General features: G+C 56.8%; 1 protein-coding gene across 2 annotated transcripts in view; it reads left to right on the plus strand.

Moving 5' to 3' along the window:
* The first annotated feature begins 241 nt into the window (after window positions 1–241).
* CTXN1 (cortexin 1) overlaps window positions 242–17,626 on the plus strand; it is an 83,614-nt gene continuing 66,229 nt past the window's right edge. For both annotated transcript variants that reach the window (XR_014709590.1, XM_084614314.1), the window contains exon 1: window positions 242–444. The gene's annotated coding sequence lies outside the window, so the exon portion shown is untranslated. The remainder of the gene's footprint in view (window positions 445–17,626) is intronic.

Below are 17,626 nucleotides of genomic sequence, written 5' to 3' on the forward strand. Positions count from 1 at the left end.
GCAGTGCCACCCTCCCCTGCCCCCCCGCAGCGCCCCCTCCCCTCCTGCCCCCCCGCAGCACCCCCGCCCCTCCTGCCCCCGCCCCCCCCGCACCGCCCCCGCCCCGGAACACCCCCGCCCCTCCTGCCCCCCTGCAGTGCCACCGCCCCCCCGCAGTGCCCCCCGCCCCCCCGCAGCGGCACCACACCCCCTTGGCTAGTCCCCGCGAGCCAATCAGCAGCGGCTGGTGGAATTTAAACCCCCGAGCCTGGCAGCCGAGCCGGGCCGGGTAGCTCCGCGCTGTAGCCGGGGCGTGTTGCGCCAGGAGCCGCAGCCGCAGCCGCAGCCGCAGCGTTCGGGGCTCGCCTCCGTGTCTGCGCCGCCCGGTCCAGCCTCGCTGGGCGCTGCGCCGGAGGGACCCGCCGCCAGCCGCGCGAGGAGCCGAGCGGACCCGGCCCCGGGCAGGTAAGGGCAGCTCCCGGCGGCGGGGCGCGGCACTGGCCCGGGCAGGGGGGCGGGCAGGGTCTGCCCGGGGCAGTGAGCTCCCAGCGGCGCTGGCCGGCTCCTGCCACAGCCGGCGGCTCGGTGCCGTGGGGGGAGGCGCCTGGTGCTGTCAGGTCAGCGGAGACTCGCCCCGGAATTGCAGGGTCAAGTTCGGTTCGGTTCGATTCCGTCCAGGCCGCTTTGGTGCGGAACCAACGTGCGATGCTCGGGCGCCAGGACTTAAAACCCGTTGTCAGGTGAAATCAGGATGCCACGAGCGGGGCTCGGTGCCTTTCATTAGTGATCCAGTTCAGTGCTGCACGGAGGGAACCTGCTTCCCTTTACAGCGGCGTAGAGCGCCCTCACTCCAGCTCCGAACCGCGGCTGGATTACTGTGTATTGATCGTTCACTATGGATTCATGTTCGCACCTGTATAATGTACCCATCTCGTGGTTGATGTGCAGCGTTAGAAAACATACCAACAAACTGAGCAGTCTCCGGGCAAGCAGCCGGATACTCTCCCGTTACTTAAGAAATTACGGCATAGTTCCTGCGGTTTTAAAAAATTCTTAATCATTATCTGAGACATTCCCCAAAAGTCCGGAGGCTAAAGCCACAGGAGTCCCCAGGAATGTTCAGCACGTGGCCAGCTGGAAAGAAGTCAAAGGATGCCGCAGTTTCGGATGGGTTCTTAGTCCGGACCTGGGAGGTGTGTCTCGGCCTGGGGCCAGTTCTGTGTCCTGCTGCTGATGTTCTTTGAAAAGCACCTGGTCCTTGGGCTCAGTAGGCCCCGTATGGAACTTGGGAAACTTTTTTATCCAGTAGTTTAATTTCACGAACCATAAAGATCACAAGTAAAAGAAATGCCCTAGTTCCTGGGGAGGCAGAGGGTCAAGAGGAGCGGTCTGTGCGAAGCAGTAACACGGAAGAGGATCTGGCAGAGTTTAAAAGGGGTAAAGGACCGCTCCAGCCGGAGGAGCCAAGCAAGTAGGAACAGTAAAGGCCCAGTGGCAATGCACAGGCCAGTGTGCACTAGCCCAGGGCTTTGCAAGGAGAGCCAGCTGAAATTTCAGTTGTTAACCCCAGGCATGGGAGAAGAGAGCCAGGCTAGCTGAGCTCCCCCCAGGCTCGCCAGAAACCACACCTGATGGGGGGGTTTATTGGGAAAATGTGATTTTTTAAAAAACTTGCTGCAAGCTCTGAAGGGCTGGGCAGGCTAGTGCATGAGCAGGCCCCCAGAGCCTCTGCCTCCCCCCGGCTGATCCCAAAATCTGCTCTCCAGCTGCAGGGGCAGTTCCGTGCTCTCCTCGGGGTCGAGCCGCCATAAATCTGCCCTAAAGCTTTTCTCTCCGTAGACTAATGGAGGTGCCCAGTCTCCAGTGCATGGTAAAGAACGGGTTTGTTTTGGGGTCTCCGCCCTCCTACACTGTCTGTCTCATCCGGACTCTTCCCCCCCCCCCCCCCCCCGGTGCCAGACCATCACCCTGGCTGCTCCCTGGAGGGGGGTGCACAGCCTTATTTGGATCACTTCTGTTTGTTTGGCAATTGTCAGTCTGGGACATAAGCAAAGCTGGCAGCTGGCCTGCAGGCCCTCGGGGGACATGCTCCTGCTCCCAGGAATGCCCAGGCAGGTTCTGCAAGAATTCCTCCTTACAGCGAAGGCTGGTGACACCACAAGTGCAGCGTGCAGGCGAGGCACCTGGCTGTTGATTTCAGCGGGGGCCAGGGCAGGCCCTGGTGGGACGATGTCGTTGCACAGGGCAGTTGTTTTGCTGTGACAGGACATTTGCTCGCTTGCTAAGGGGGCATTCTGGTCAGCGTGAGGAAGAGGGGGCAGCTGCTGAATGCCAGTGGGAGTGGTGTGTGTATTGCGGGTCTGCAGCCCTAGGAGCTGGGGAGACGGGCCGATGTTCCCTTTGTACACGAGGTCCCCAGAGAAGCCTCTCTCCAGGCCGTGTTGAAAGCACGGCTGGCATCTCCAGTATCCCACAGTTAGCGTCTCTGTGAAGGGCTCAGCACAGTCCTGGCTCACAGCCACTCGCTCTCCATTGGCAGACAGTCGGAAGGTCTCCCACCTTTCCTCAAGATCCTGGGCAGGGCTGGGACCTTCCTCCCCACCCCAGTCCACTTGCCAGCCCTGGGTACCAGGCTCAGGTGCTGGAAGGTCTGTACCCCAGCTGGGAGAGAAAGGATCCCTCCTTTCCTGTCTGTGGTGGTCCATCACTCTGCATGGAGCTCAGCGAGGCAGCTGCACACAGATCCAGGGTGCTTTGGCCGGGCAGAGCCCTGCATCCACAGAGCCCCTGTGGACGCGCTCTGTGCCCCACTGTCCCACCACCTCCCTCTCAGCCTCCCTCCCCTAGCACTGGGGGGGACCTGCAGAGCTTGGCAATCGGTCCAGCTGGCCTCCTGAGCAAGGCTCTGCCCAGTTTTCCTGCAGAGGAAGCTAGCATCTTGCCCTTCCACAAGGAGGTACTAACAAGCCACTGCAGCCGGACCCCGCCCATGCCGGCATAGCGGCAAGGCGCGCAGCTCCAGTGTGCAGCTCCTGCAGCAGCTCGGCCCTGCTCACTTCCCAGCAAAGAAGGGTTCAGTTCTCCCCTCCACCATAGTACCTGCAGAGCCACCAGAGTCGCTCCCAGCAGAGAGCATGGAGCACACCTGTGGCCACAGGCCACTCGCTGCCAGATGGCCAGGACTGCCTGTGCCAGTGTGCGGGGCGCTGAAGCAAAGACTTCTGGGTGCAGTGACTGATCCCAGCTGTGGCCCTGCGGGGTTTAGGAGCTGGCTTGTTCCATGGCTCTGAAGCCCCATGTGATGAGGCTGACGTGGGGAACACGAGCAGGCAGTGCCTTCTGAGGCATGGATGTGAATTACCCCAGGTTACCAGCTCAATAAATATGGAGTCAGGGTTTTCTGAGCAGCTCCTTGGAAGAAAACATTTTCAGGTGTCTGGGAGCAGCACTTAGGTTTCCTGCAAATATTTCTACACAGTAAATCTGACGGACCAGGGATCCTTAATCTAATATGTGGAAGGGGAACTTAACGGCCATGAGGATGCTTCCTTCCAGCCCTGGGCGGGAGCTGCTCCATTTAACTAGAGAGTTACAGGGCTGGGAGATAAGACAGAGCTGGGAGTGGCAGGATTGTGGCCAGCTCAGGGGCTGGATGCGGGACACAGGGCTGTTCTATGCCAGGGCACCGGGGCCAGGCCAGGTTCATGACGAGGAAGCACGTTTCTGTGTGTGTGATGGGACAGTGTGAGTGCAATCCCTGCTGGGCAGGGCACCCCAGCATAGCTTGGCCTCTCACAACGTCATAGATCCCAAGGCCAGAACGGACCATATGAGCGTCTAGTCTGTACCGCACAGGCCAGAGACCTGCCCCAGAATCATTCCTAAGTAATCCTCTTGTTGACAGACAGGCCAAAAATTGCCTTGCCCAGGGGGACTGGACCCCTTGGTGGCCCCTCCTGGTCAGGGTTACAGCGGCAGTGCAAACTACCAGGCTGGGGAAAGTTGCCCAGTTATGGCCTGTGCTGCCCCCGGCCTAAGGGGATGGAGGCCCCAGGCTGCAGAGCTCCCACTGGGGGCCTCTCCCCAGCTGCATCTGGGAAATATTTGAACCAAGGAGTGTTCCCAATTTGCAGTGCCTTTGAATCGGGCCTGATTCCTGCTCTCCAGCCCAGGTGCTGTGGGCCTGCCCGGGAGTCAGCAGAGGCTGCACGGTCTCCCTGGTCTCCCTGATGCGAAGCTGGGTGAGCGAGGCTGAATCGGGCCCTCTGGGCTGAGCCCCATGTTCATGGCCCCCAGATGAATTGTTTTCTCCATTGTCTGTCCCTCACTCTTTGTGCTAACTCTGCCCAGAGAGGCTCTGGCACAAAGCAGGTATTGCAGTATCTGACTTTGCACTGTGCTGCCCAGGATCATAAGAACATAAAAACGGCCACACTGGGTCAGACCAAAGGTCCCTCCAGCCCAGTGTCCTGTCTGCCGACAGTGGCCAATGCCAAGTGCCCCAGAGGGAGTGAACCTAACAGGTAATGATCTAGTGATGTCTCTCCTACCATCCATCTCCACCCTCTGACAAAGAGAGGCTAGGGACACCATTCCTTACCCATCCTGGCTAATAGCCATTAATGGACTTAACCTCCATGAAAGGATCGTCCTGAAAGGATCGTCCTTTCAGTGACACAGCAGGTGTCTGGGAGGCGATGCCCGGGGGAGGGAGGGGGGCGGCTCTGGAAAGTGCTGAGCACCCAAAGCTGGGGACGGGAGGTGGTGCTCGGTGCAGCTGGGTTTCCTGGTCCAAACGCACAACACTCTGCAACCAGAGACCAAACCAGCAACCGCAGCCTCAACTGGAGCCACGGGATCTTGGGGTCACATGCACCCAACATCTGCACCATAAGCGCTTCACCAGTCCATGCCCCTCCCACGTGGGCAGCTCCTCCTTCACAGCTGGCTGAGCCCTGGGCTCCCCTCATCTGTTCCTCAGCTTCTTGACATTTAACCGGTGTTGTATGTCAGCACCCTGCTGCTCCTGGCTCCTCATGATCTGCTCTGATCAGCACCCACCTGCCTGCCTGGCTGGTTATTGAGTGCGTGGCTGCTTCGCCCCCTCCCTCCCCTCCTGTACCCAGACCTTGCTCCCCCTCTCCTCCACTAGAACTTGCCGCTGCGAGCCTTTGGGTGACAAGCAGCTACAGGCTCTTTGCCTCCAGCCCTCCCCCCATCCCTGATACACCCCCTCCATGAAAGATCCAACTCACCTTTCAGAATCTGCCCTGTTCCCTCTCCCCCTCCATCCTGCCCCCTTTTCCTTCCCCCATCACCAGCCGGATGTTCCTTGTCTACTTGTATCAGAGGAATAGCCCTGTTAGTCTGTATCCACAAAAACAACGAGGAGTCCGGTGGCACCTTAAAGACTAACAGATTTATTTGGGCATAAGCTTTCATGGGTAAAAACCCCACTTCTTCAGCTGCATGGAGTGAAAATTACAGATGCAGGCAGAAATATACTGACGCATAAAGAGAAGGGAGTTACCTTACAAGTGGAGAACCAGTGTCAGTATATTTATGTCTGCATCTGTAATTTTCACTCCGTGCATCTGAAGAAGAGGGTTTTTTACCTATAAAAGCGTATGCCCAAATAAATCTGTTAGTCTTTAAGGTGCCACCGGACTTCTTGTTTTTGTGGGTACAGACTAACATGGCTACCCCCGATACTTGACACAATGTAATCGTAAATATTCAGCAGAGGTCCCTAGGGGTCCCACCCTTGTCCTCACCTGCTTCTTCAACAGCTTTTCATCTTCACCCTCCCGGCTGCTGGCAGGGGATGGGATGGGAGAGATCTCCGCTGTTCTTGCCATTCCCCAGAAGCTGTTACAATTGGGATCCCTGAGCAACCCCAGTGGCTGCCTTTACTGTTGCGCAAAGCTTTCCCAAACTGTGCAGCCTGAAGCACAAAACTGACCCAATTCTTGAAAGTTTCAGTGCTGCCTACCGGACTCTGAGCACGGAACCAGCCTCAGAGTATCACTCCAGGCTGCTTGGCACAGCTATGAGTGGCAGAGGAACTGGTGCCATTTGCCTGCAGACTCAGGAAGATGACAGTGCATCTGTTACCCTGCCAACTGCTACAAACTGGGGTCACGATTCTCCATTTCTCTGCACCTCGTCCAGTCGTTTACATCAGCCAGCACACGGTGAAGGTGAAACAGTCCTGGATGCGAAGGGTGGCGCTGCAAACAAGAATCCTTTTCTTGTTGGCTAGTCTGGTGGTAAGCATGAGACCACACTCTGCTCCCAGAGCTAGGGAAAGAACCAAGGAATGCCAATGCCCATCATTCTAGTGCTGTCTCATAAAAAGTTGTGTAACCTACTAGGATGTGTGTGTTGTCTCCTTGTGCCGGGCCCAGAGATAATAGCATGCTTGTCCCCACCAGTTACTCCTAAGGGGCCATGATTAGTGCTGTGGTTTAGAGAGATCTGGGTTCCCTCCTAGCTGATGCCCCATGGGGTGTGAGATAACGTAGGTTGAGATCTTAATTTAAAGATGATTGTTGGCATGTTTTTATATTGCAACAATGGTGTTTAGAAGAGCATTTGGATGTTGTGTTCATAATATTTGTAAATTGTATTTGTGATGTTTGTATTTTGGGTAATTGGAGCTGGGCCTTTAAGAATAGGAAAAGAGCTTTAGGAGAGCGGGAGTTAGAGGTGGAGAGCAGTGTGTGTTTGCACGTGTGTAGGTGTGCCTGTGTGAGCTCCCAAAAGCTCTGAACTTGATTTAATCAACATAACTCTGCAGAAAGCACCGTCTTCTTGCAGGTGCCTCATCACCATCCTACACTAGCACACTGGCTGCCTCAGGACTCTGCAGAGCTCTAGAGCCTGTCACCTGTAGGTGGCCAGAAGGGGTCACTGTACTGCGCACTAGGCTGCGGGCTGGGACTGCCTTACCCCGTACAGCACCCAGCACAATGGGCCCAGACCTCGGGCAGCCCTCTAGTCGGTGCTCCTGGAGCAAGGGCTGACAAGTGTTGGGAGCTGGTGGCACTGTGTGACTGGACGCATGTGGTGGGAGAAGGGCAAGGTCACTCAGACCGGCAGACTACACAACGGGTCATCTTGTTAAAAAAGTCTCCCAATTTTTGGCCAGTCTCATGATTTTATGGGGTCTGAGTGCTAGTGTTTGAACTTCCTGGCTAGCGTGCTGGGAATTTGGGCCTTGGGGGAGATCTGACAGGTCGAGGGTGGGAGCTGTCTACATCCTGCATTGTCACCTGCTCGTCTGACCAGGCCCATGGCCTGTCCAGGTGCTAAGTGTGAGCTGTTTGGAGTGCTCATCAGGGAGGGACTGCTGGGGAAAGTCCCTTCTCCTTTGGGCCAGACAAGCTTTATGGGGAACCCGGCCACGTTCACACCTGAATTAACGCCACTTGCATTTCTCTATAGCCCAGTGAATCCTAAAACAGCAAGGGGAGAAAGTATGGGTTTTGGAGACCGGAGGCTCTGCCTGGAGGTGCAATGACCAGACGCTGCCCAGTGGTACCAAGGCAGCCGGGGCCTGTGGCTGGATCCTGACTCTCTATGATTCCGTGGGATGGACCCAGCCAGCTCCCAGGAAGTCCATGCTGCTGACCTGGGTGTGGTATGGGCATGTCCCTGACAGTGTGGGCACCAGGCACTTTGCTCTTGCTCCCCGCTGAGTCCCCCCACCCCTCTCTCCTGCCTTGTGTGGGCAGAACTGGAACAAATGTGAGGCCCAAACTCCATGTCCTGAGGAGCTGTACGGACCCTGCAGGCAAAGCATCCCAGTGGGCTTGGGTTCAGGAAGCCCGACGTAGGTGTCTCAGTCTGGGCACCCTGCACAGAGCCCCTTCTGATGGCAGCCATCCGGACAGAGTATATGGGACGTTTGCTCGTCCCTGCAGGTGGATGGAGAGTTCCTTTAACACTACATCCTGGCACAATGTTTTTTCTAAACTGAAATGTAATGTTACTCAGGAGTATGCAAATTCTTCCCAGATATGCATATTAACTCATCCAGTGCTTTGCATTAAATAGTGATGCAGCAACAGGTGCCTCATTTGGTGGCAGGCTGAGTCATTGAGCTCCTTAGGCTGCGTTTAGCCGTCTCTGCTGAACACTGTACATAGTGCTGTACAGACGCCTTGCGGGCCTGGCAGCAGCTGGGAGCACTGGGGCTTGCCAAAGGCTGGATGGCAGGAGTTGTGGAGAATGTCCGGGACCAAGGCCCCCGGATCACTCAGAACCATCGAAGGCCTGGGGAGTCTGAGCGTGTCGATATTATTGTTGATAAATTGGATAGTCGAGTGCTTGGCCATACTTGGGTTTGTTATTTTCCTATGAAATATATTCAAGAGACGAAATAACCAGAGTCAGGCAGGTTGATGACCATGGTACAGGGGAAAGGTTCTGTACAATACCAGTCTCGGAAGAGCCGTCCTGTGCAGTGTCCTGTTACATTCACCTTACTCAGGTGTGCTCCCCAAAGCTACGCCCCTGGAGCCTTTCACACCCTGCTTGTTGGCAGGAAAGGGAACTGCCTACATCATTTAGCTAGGCAGCTTTTTGCCCTGTTTGTTTTGGTGCCGCAGTTCACCCCTTGAGGTCTGAGCTACGATGCACTTTATCTTTGTTTTGAGTGCAGCCGTTCCAGGTACTAAGGGGACGAAGGCACCTCCTAGGTTTGAATGGGCAGCTCCTTTCCTGTTGTGAGGAAGAAATAATCATGTGTCCTGGTACCAGCCGGTTTCCTATCTATCCAAGCCAAGGCTTACTCCAGCTAGTGCAAGGGATTCGGGCATACTTAGCACAAGTGTTCAGGATGATGCAAAAGGTACAGGCCAATTTGGGTGTATAACTGCTACACTAATACTTAATATGTACCCTTCAGGGGTTTAGCTGTGTGTATTGCGGGTCATTATCATCAGTATTCTGGTCTCGGGAACGGCTCACAAAGAGAAGTCCATTCTTATTCCGTTCAGTGCTGCAGAGAAATGCCCCCCTGGCACATGTGAAATCAACACAGCAAACAAGGCTCTTTACTACAGAGCACTCACTGGGAGCTGGGAGCAGGAAGAAAGAGAAAGTGGAATCATGCCCCTCCCTTGCCTGGGGAGAGCCCCCTCCCCAGCTCCAGGCATGTCCCCTGCTGCTCCCTAGCGCTGACCCAGGGCAGCGCCTCAGCTGCTCAAACCGAGAGCCCCCCATTGACCTCAGTGGGGCTGTGCTGACCTCACCAGCCGAGGAGCTGGCCCTAGCTGTGGGCTGGTCTCAGGCACTGCTTCCTCAGTGCTGGCTGGGAGGGACAGGCAGATCCTATGGGGAGCCCTCCCTTCAGGGCCCAGCCAAAGCCCCATATGCTGGAGAAGGGGCAGCCTGTCGCCAATGGGAAGAGGGGGTGCAGGCTTTGTGCCAGACAGTCCATGTCCTAGGGCTGGGCTCTAGCGCTCTGGGACCAGTCTGAGTGTGGACTTTCCTCTCCCCTCAGGGCCAGGGCAAGGCCAAGCTTGACAGCTCCCAGCCAAGGAGTCTGTGAGATCCAGGATAGCCCAGCACAGCAGCCGTATCCCATATTCATAGCCCAGCTCCTGGGAAGGCCTCCGGGGAAATAGGGGGTTTATAAACAACAGCCTAGTCCCAGGACTGGGGGAGTCAGTCTGGCAACCCCAAGGGTCAGAAATCAAGAGCCAGACATCCCCACCCCTAGGTCATGGGAATGATTTAAAAATCACAAGATTTTTAGCACTAGTAAATGTTGGGTCTTTTGCTTTGCCTTCTGGTGGCAACGCCTTTAGCTGGTCATGTTATCCAGCTTTTCTCCACATCTGCAAGCTAGAAACTCACCTTTCTGCTGTGATAAAACTCAGGTGAGCTGGCAAGAGCAGCATGCTGTGAGGGAAGCTGGGAGGGCAGCGGGCAGAGCGGGAAGCTCGGAGAGCAGTGGGCAGAGCAGGAAGCAGGAGGGGATGAGGGCTCCAGCTGGGGGTGCAGGATCTGGGGTGGGGCCAGAGATGAGGGGATTGGGATGCAGGAGGGGGTTCAGGGCTGGGGCAGAGGGTTGGGGTGCAGCAGGGGGTGCGGGCTCTGGGCTGGGGAGGGGCGAGGAGTTCAGAGTGCGGGAGGGGGCTCCAGGCTGGGGCAGGGGGTTGAGGTGCAGAAGGGGGGTGGGGTGCAGGCTCTGGGAGGGAGTTTGGATGTGGGAGGGGGGTCAGGGCTGGGACAGGGGGTTGGAGTACAGGGGGGGTGAGGGGTGCAGGCCCTGGGCAGCACTTACCTCAGGTGGCCCCGGCTCCTAGGCCCAGGGGTGGCCAGGCAGCTCTGCATGCTGCCCCCACCTGCAGGTCACCCCCGCAGCTCCCATTGGCTGTGGTTCCTGGCCAATGGGAGCTGCGGAGTCGCGGTGGGGGCAGTGCCCAGAGACCTCCTGGCCACCATAGGCGCTGACTCCGTGGGTTCTCGGGGTGCTGGAGCTGCTGAAATAAACATGGCTCATTGTCACTTACTTATTTATCTCACACTTCAGTATTACCAGTGATGCCAGAACAGCTTTGGAGTGGGGGTTTGTGAGCTTGGGCTTCTTCTCCTGGCCTCCACTTCTGCAGCAAACCTCTAGGTCCTACGCAAATCGTAGCTATGACAAGAACTCTGATTTTAGCAACAGCGTGGATAGTTATACATGTGTATTTTTGCATTCCAGATCCTATCTATCTATCATCCATGCTTATCACCATGCTGTCTGAGCACCTTAATTACACATCATGCCAATAGCACACCCAGGAGCTAGTAATCTCTGCCTCACATCATCACTGCTGGCTGGGGAGGATGCCTGTAAAGGCCACTGGCATGGCAGCTGGGTCCTCTGCCATTTCCATCAGGAGCTGCCCCCTCCTCAAATATCTTGCAGGGGTGGGGGGCGAAGGAGAACTAGCAGACACTCCAATCTCTCAGGGCAGCAAGATGCGGCAAAAGGCAGCTCTGGTGTCTCCGCTCGGAGACGGCTTTGTTAAATGCAAATGCTTTGAGCATATAAATTCTTCAGTGCATCAAAATAAACAAATACATAAATCCAAGAGATAATAAAACAGAATGATGGGCCAACAACGACTAGATACAGCCAACACCTTCAGGGAAAAACAGTTCCTTCCCTTGTGTGTCTTGTCACCCAACAGCTACACACAGAGATAGGCACAAACATGCCGGCACAAATGCCTTTGTGACCCTCCATGGGAGCGCCATCGTCTCAGCCTTTCTCTGTGCCTTTTCCTTCCCCCGAGGCTCCCCAGGAAGCCCGTCCTCAAGCTGCCGGTGCTGCACAATTGTTAGCGCCTTCAGCATCTCAGCAGGGTAGGGGATCTGAGCCTGGCACAGCCGTAAGGGTTCGTTAGCTAGCTGAAGGCGAGACCCATTAGCAATGACTTGCAAAGCGACACAAGAAGCCCAGAAAGGTTGGATTTTACTTTCTTTTTCATGTTTTTTTTCCTTTCTCCTGCTTGGTTTTTACATCAGCAGTTCAGGCCTTGTCCAGTCTCCTTGAAGTCTGAGCTCAGACGTATTTTGGTGGCAGTGAAATTCTGCCCCTGAGAACAGCGCAGCCTTAACTCAGACCCTGTGCGTGTGCTTACCGTGCAGTCCCTGGTTACCTGGCTTCATGCCATTATTCCCACGGACCCGCTCCCTGGTTCATTGCTCAGGGCTGGCCATGGGCGGGCTGTGCCCGGGCTAGAGAGGTGGGAGGGAACAGAGACCCAGCAGCTTGTCGGTGTTTTGTACAGAAGTGACTGGGCGAGTTCTCAGTGCGTTGGTGCTATTTGCTCATCCTCGCCCTGCAAAGACAGGTTGCCTTAGTTACCATGACTCACAATCACTAAATAGGTATCTCTGGGCTACAGAAACAAAGGGGGATGTGCCAAGCTCTCTGGGGAGGCCACAGGAGGGGAGCTGGTGTGGGGCCATAGGAAGGAGACAGTGAGACTGAAACAAAGGACAGGCAAAGCCAACTGGATCTGGGCTGTGACGAATACCTGGCCCCGAGCTGTGCGCGGACTCTACGGGGCTGCTGGATTCCCAGGGCCAAGTCCTGCACACTCAGAGCAGCCCCCACCAGGGCACTGCTGTGGTTGATTATTTGGGCTGCAGAAGTGCCAGGAGGTGCCAGCCAGGGATGGGGCTCCTAATGTGCAAGGGTAGAAATGACGCCCTGCCACAAGGGCCTGGCAGTCTACACCTGTAACAAGAGACAGGCCAGATCTACCCAGTGGGGGTGTGAGCGGGGCAGGGTAACTGTGAAACCATCACTGCGGTCACTCTCAGTGCTGGCCCAGGCACGGAGCAGCCAGGTGCTGGACCCCAGCCCACCCACTCCCTCCTGCTGTGCCATATCTCCTGGCCCAGCACCACCTCCCAGTCCCTCCTGACCCCAAGAGCCCCTCCCCCTCCCCCCAGCCCGTCCCCAGCCCAAGCACTATGTGGGATGTCTGGCCACCGTCCCACGCTCCGGACTCCCCGCCTACGTGTCCCTTCCACCCCGCTCCTGTAGCATGGTCCCTGCTCCTTCGTTCACCCGTTACACCACTGCCCAGTTTCTGCCAGCTGTGCACCTCAGCCGCACCCCCACTGCGACTGCTGGCTGGGAGCAGCCCTGGTGTCTGTGGGGGCCCGAGCTGCACTCTGTTACTGGGAGACTCCAAAGCAGCCCTGGCTTGTGGGCCCATCACAGCCTAGATGTGGGAATTGTGAGACCTGCTTGACTGAACTCGTCCCTTGGAGCAGGGCACAGAGCCCATCACACGCTATCCACAGACAATCCAGACCATAGCTAGGCAGGGAGCTCACACTCGCCCCCAAGGAGACACGGGACAGACTGACAGATCTCGCCTGCCTCTAATGGCTCCATCTCATCTGGGCTAGCCCATCACAGATGGGAGAGTGTGTGGGCGGAGGGTGGAGGGGGGAAGGGATGGTTCCAGAAGCACCTAAGGGAGTTAGGTACGGAATTTCCTTAGGCATTTGAAAATCTGACCCATAGATCCCTATTGACATTCCCCCCGCCCCCCACCTGCATCCCGGATAGAGCAGGGGGCTCAGTGTTGGGCTGCAGCCACCGGATGGACATAGGTAGCCAGGCCAGGAATATTCTGTCCCCCATATTGTGGGGCCCAGCATCTCTGTTCTGAATTGAGGCTCTGTTGTGCTAGGCGCTGTACAAACATAGAATGAGGCCCAGTAACTGTCCTTCCTCCCTTCCCCACTCCTCTTCACAGCTGGGTTTACTCAGGATGCTGGGGACCCACTTTCCAGGCTCAGAAGGGATGGCGGGTTGTCTGGCCTGTTCCTCTCTGTTTTAGGGAGCAGCCTGCTTTGTCTCTCTCTGTTTGGGGTTCTTGTCTAAGAAATAAAGTCATGTTACATTGCACCCTTCCAGCCAGAGTACTGTATGTTATCTACCTTCTCTGTATGGGTGCGTGAACATAACAGAAACATCCCTTTGCCCTCATCAAGGAGAGGCCTGGGGGTAGGGGCTGTATCAGGCATTTGACTTCATTGACGAATGGGGAGAGGTTTGGCAGGTCTGTATTAAATGCTGCTGGGAATAACAATCACTATTCTCCCCCCCCCCCCCCAGATGAGTTGGGATAGCACTGGTCAGCTGGGACACTGGGATTCTGACATGGCAGAATAATTGTGATGTAACAAATGTCTCACTCACTTCGCTCTGCACTGGGCAATTGGGATGAACAGGGGCTGGCTATGGTAATAGCTGTGTTAACCCTTTGTGCATGCAAACTAGATGTTTTCAGGAGCCTGAGCAGGCTCAGCTGGAGCTGGGCGTGTGAGCGGTTGCTGAGCCCTCTCTCCTCTCAAGCTGCTCCCTGAGCGCCACTAGCCATTATTACCTCATGTCGATTCATAGAATCCAAGGCCAGAAAGGAGTCTGACCTCCTGCATCGCACAGGCCTTGGCATATCCCTGAATTCATCCCTCTTTGAACTGGAGCAGCTCATGTAGAACAGCATCCCCTCTAAGTTAAAGATTTCCAGAGACAGGCTGTGGGAAATTGTTCCAGTGAGTGTGAATTTGTCTAGGTTCAGCTTCCAACCACTAGATCATGTGATCTCTTTGTCTGCTAGATTGAAGAGCCCTCTAGGATCAAGTTTTTGTTCCTCATGCAGTTACTTATAGACGCTGATCAAGTCACCCCTTAACCTTCCCTTTGCTAAACTACACCGATCGCTTTCCTGGAGTCTCTCACTGTACGGCAGGTTTTCCAGTCCTTTGATCATTCCGGTGGCTCTTCTCTGAACCTTCAAGTGGTGCTGGAACTAGGGGTGCTGGGGCGGGGGGGGGAGGCTGCCGCAGCCCCTGGCTCCAAGTAGTAATAGCAAACACCGAATACGTGGTTTCTATGGTATTGATCAGCAGCACCTCCCACTATAAAAATTGTTCCAGCACCCCTGGAACTTCTCAAATTTATCACCATCCTTCTTCAATTGTGGATATCCCCCTTGGCATGTGGGCTGGCTGCTCAAAGAACCCCAGGGCGATACTCTAGTGTCAGCTCATGAGGAAGGCCCTGGGCAGAGGGAAGTGGGCTGCTTGGTGGCAGTTTGTCTGCAGCTCCACAGGCCTGCTCTGCTAGGGGTTCATGCAGGACCCAGCTTGTGTGTGAGACAAACCAATCCGGACAGATTCTCCCCAGGACGTTCGCTGCGGGGAGCTGGGCTCCCCCCGGTTACCCATGTGTCAGGTTTTGGCGGATGGGAAACGGATGGAGCAGGATGCTGCTGCTTTGCAGTGGGTGGCCGAGAGGCCTGCCCCGCCTGCTGTCTGGCAGTGGGAGTTCGGCGTTCAGCGTTGGGCTCGCTCCTCATTCCTGAGCAATATGCCTGGGATCCACATGCTGTGGCAAAAGCAGGTGGCCAGGTGAGGAAGGTTCTTGCCGCTCTTGGGCAGCCTCAGCGCTAGTCCTGGGGCTGAGAGGCCAGCCTGTGTGGGGATGCCACCCCCGGCTGACCACAGGAGGGTGCAAATCCTGCTGAGCCCGCGGGCTTGATTTGCCTTTGCATTGCCTGGCAGCGGTGGAGTGTCCTGAGGCTGCGTGAACACAGCACTGCTGTCCACTAGCTGCGTGGGGGAAAGAACTGGTGCCCTCCTGTTCCATAACACCCATCTCCTGCCCCCATGCGTGTTGTGTCCCTAGCCCAGCCAGTCCAGGCAAGGGCTCCAGGGGCCTGCCAGGCTCTGTCCAGCAGAGGGCAGTGCTGCACAGACACGTACAGCACACGTATGGCATGGGCTGCTGTCATGGCTGTTTCCCAGCCAGTCTCCATACAGGTGTCAGGCAGTGGGGCCTTGGCCTTCCGCCTGGCACAGGGGCTTGTGCTGGTGACCACGTGTCCCCGGGTGCCTCACCGAGACGGCAGCTGTTACCGGCCTTTCCGGGCGCAGCCTCGCTGGAGAAGTTGGGGTCACCCCCTTTCCTGGCAGCCTGACACTGGGCTAGAGCCCCAGGGTGTAAATCAGCATTGACATCCAGGGTGCTATGCCAATTTAGGCCTGCTGAGGCTCTGGCCTCCAGTCTTCAATCAGTAGGTGGGGTGGAGAGAGAGGCTGGACCAGAGAGCAAGGGGAAAAGGTCCCACAAGGGGGCCCAGAGAACTGACCTGAAAGTCACCCTGGCTCAGGTCCATGCTGTGCTACAGGCGGCCTGTATGACCTGGGGCTACCCACTCTGGGCCTCAGGTCAGACCTTCCGGTGGGGACCAGCCCTGTGGGCCTCCCAGTGGGACCAAGAGAAGTGAACACACTGAAGATCATGAGATGTCACATCCCCAGTAGCGAGGCCAGATAAGTAACAGCTCAAAAATTTGACCTGAGCATACTGGAAATCTGCCTGAGTCTGCAGAGAGCCTGAAACAGTCGCTCAGAGAGGGGGGTGCCCCCTGTAGTGCAATGGGCTGTTACCTTCAAGACCCATTGGTGTGGGGGGCCCAGCAGGGACTCTATGTGAGTCAGGAGAAGAAAAGCACAGAGTCCCCACTGCTCCGCTCCAAGGCAATGTTCCTGCAGGGAGAGGGGTGCCAGCAGCCGCACAGAGGGGAGGGGGTTCCCCGCTTGCCAGAGGGGGGTGCTAGGGGGCAGGCTGTGGGGTGCCTGGGGCCAGGACTGCAGGAGCCAGGCCAGTGGCAGTGGCTGGCTGTGTGACAGCAGGAAGGGGTGGAGGCTTGGCTGGGTTCTGGGCGCAGGAAGGGAAGGGCCGTGGCCCTGCTGGAGCAGCACCCAAGGCAGGTCCCAGATGGTGAGCAGGGAGCTCTGGGATTGGGCTCTGGAGACACCTGAGGCAGCCGAATGGACACTGCAGCCGGGTAATGCCTGGAATCGCCTCCAGCCACACATTGCCTTTTCTCTGTTCCGTTCCGGATGTGCTCTGAGAGTGTTTGCAGACCCCGTGCGATGAACCCTCAGCTGCTCGGGGCAGCCCCCAGCTTCGGAGTGGATTCACGCAGGTGGCAGCCCAGGCCCGAGTCCTGCATTCCATCGGAGGGGGGCAGTTAGCCCCTACTCCTGAAAGGGAAGCAGTTCTGGAGTAGCTGATTTCTGGTGCGCAGGGCGGCACAAGGCGCTCGCTGCTAAGCTCTCTGTGTCCAGGGAACAGACCTGTGAGTACATGGAGCTGCACCAGACCCCGGGGAAGGAGCTTTAGTTCAGAGCTGTTGGGGTGTGGCTGATGCTTCTGTATCTGGGGCCCTGCTCCCTTTCCCCAAACGGGTCGGAGGCCTTCAGTGAGAGCTCCCATTCTGGTGCAGACGGGGGCTCTGTTATTCCCCACCACGCCCAGGATCCCCATGTTCCCTGCACTCCAGTGGAGTCCTCTAACTCCCACTAGCTGGCCTGTAGCTCGGTGGAACGCAGGAGTGCCAGGCCATTCGGTATTCAGCTGGTTGGCTGCCTTAAATTCTGAGCCTTCTAGTAGCTGATGGGTATTTTGGCTGGCAGGGCAGGTCCCCAGAATCCAGAGTGGCATGAAGCGTCCTCGTCCTTCTGTTCCTGCCATGGCTACCCCGGAGTCACAGGGGTCCCTCTACACTGACGACCCAGGACCAGTGCAGCACTGGGTTTGGACTTGTGGGTACTTTAACGCGAGGGCTGGAGAGCCTGCGGCATGCTGGGATAGCTGAGCTGGCCGGTGCTTTGAAAAAACATCAGTTGCCCAGCAAAGCTCATGGCCCCTGTGGCCATTGAAGACCACGGTGAGCAGGAGGGGCCAGCCCCCTGCCCTGCACAGACCCCAGGTATTTTGCCGTGGGCCACCTCCAGTCCTACGATTTCCATATGACGTTCTTCACTGCCTGTCCCAAGCCAATAGGCAGCGGGATTGGCATTGAATAGCTGCCAGTCTGCCAAATTAGAGGTGGCTGCATTTCGGGACTCAGTGGCGCAATCCCTGTGCACGCAGCACTCGGGTCAATAAAGTCACCCTTTGGGCGTGCACCTGTCTGGCAGGCACAGGGGGCTGAACAGGACCCTGTGAATGCCAGGGCTGGGTGCTGTTCACTGAGTTCGAGGTTGGTGGTCCCTTGGGACACTCAGGGTAATCCCCATGAGCCGTGAGTGTGCAGCTAGCTGAGAG

This window comes from Lepidochelys olivacea, assembly GCF_965140295.1.
Source record: "Lepidochelys olivacea isolate rLepOli2 genome assembly, chromosome: 25".
Classification (NCBI taxonomy): Eukaryota; Metazoa; Chordata; order Testudines; family Cheloniidae; genus Lepidochelys; species Lepidochelys olivacea.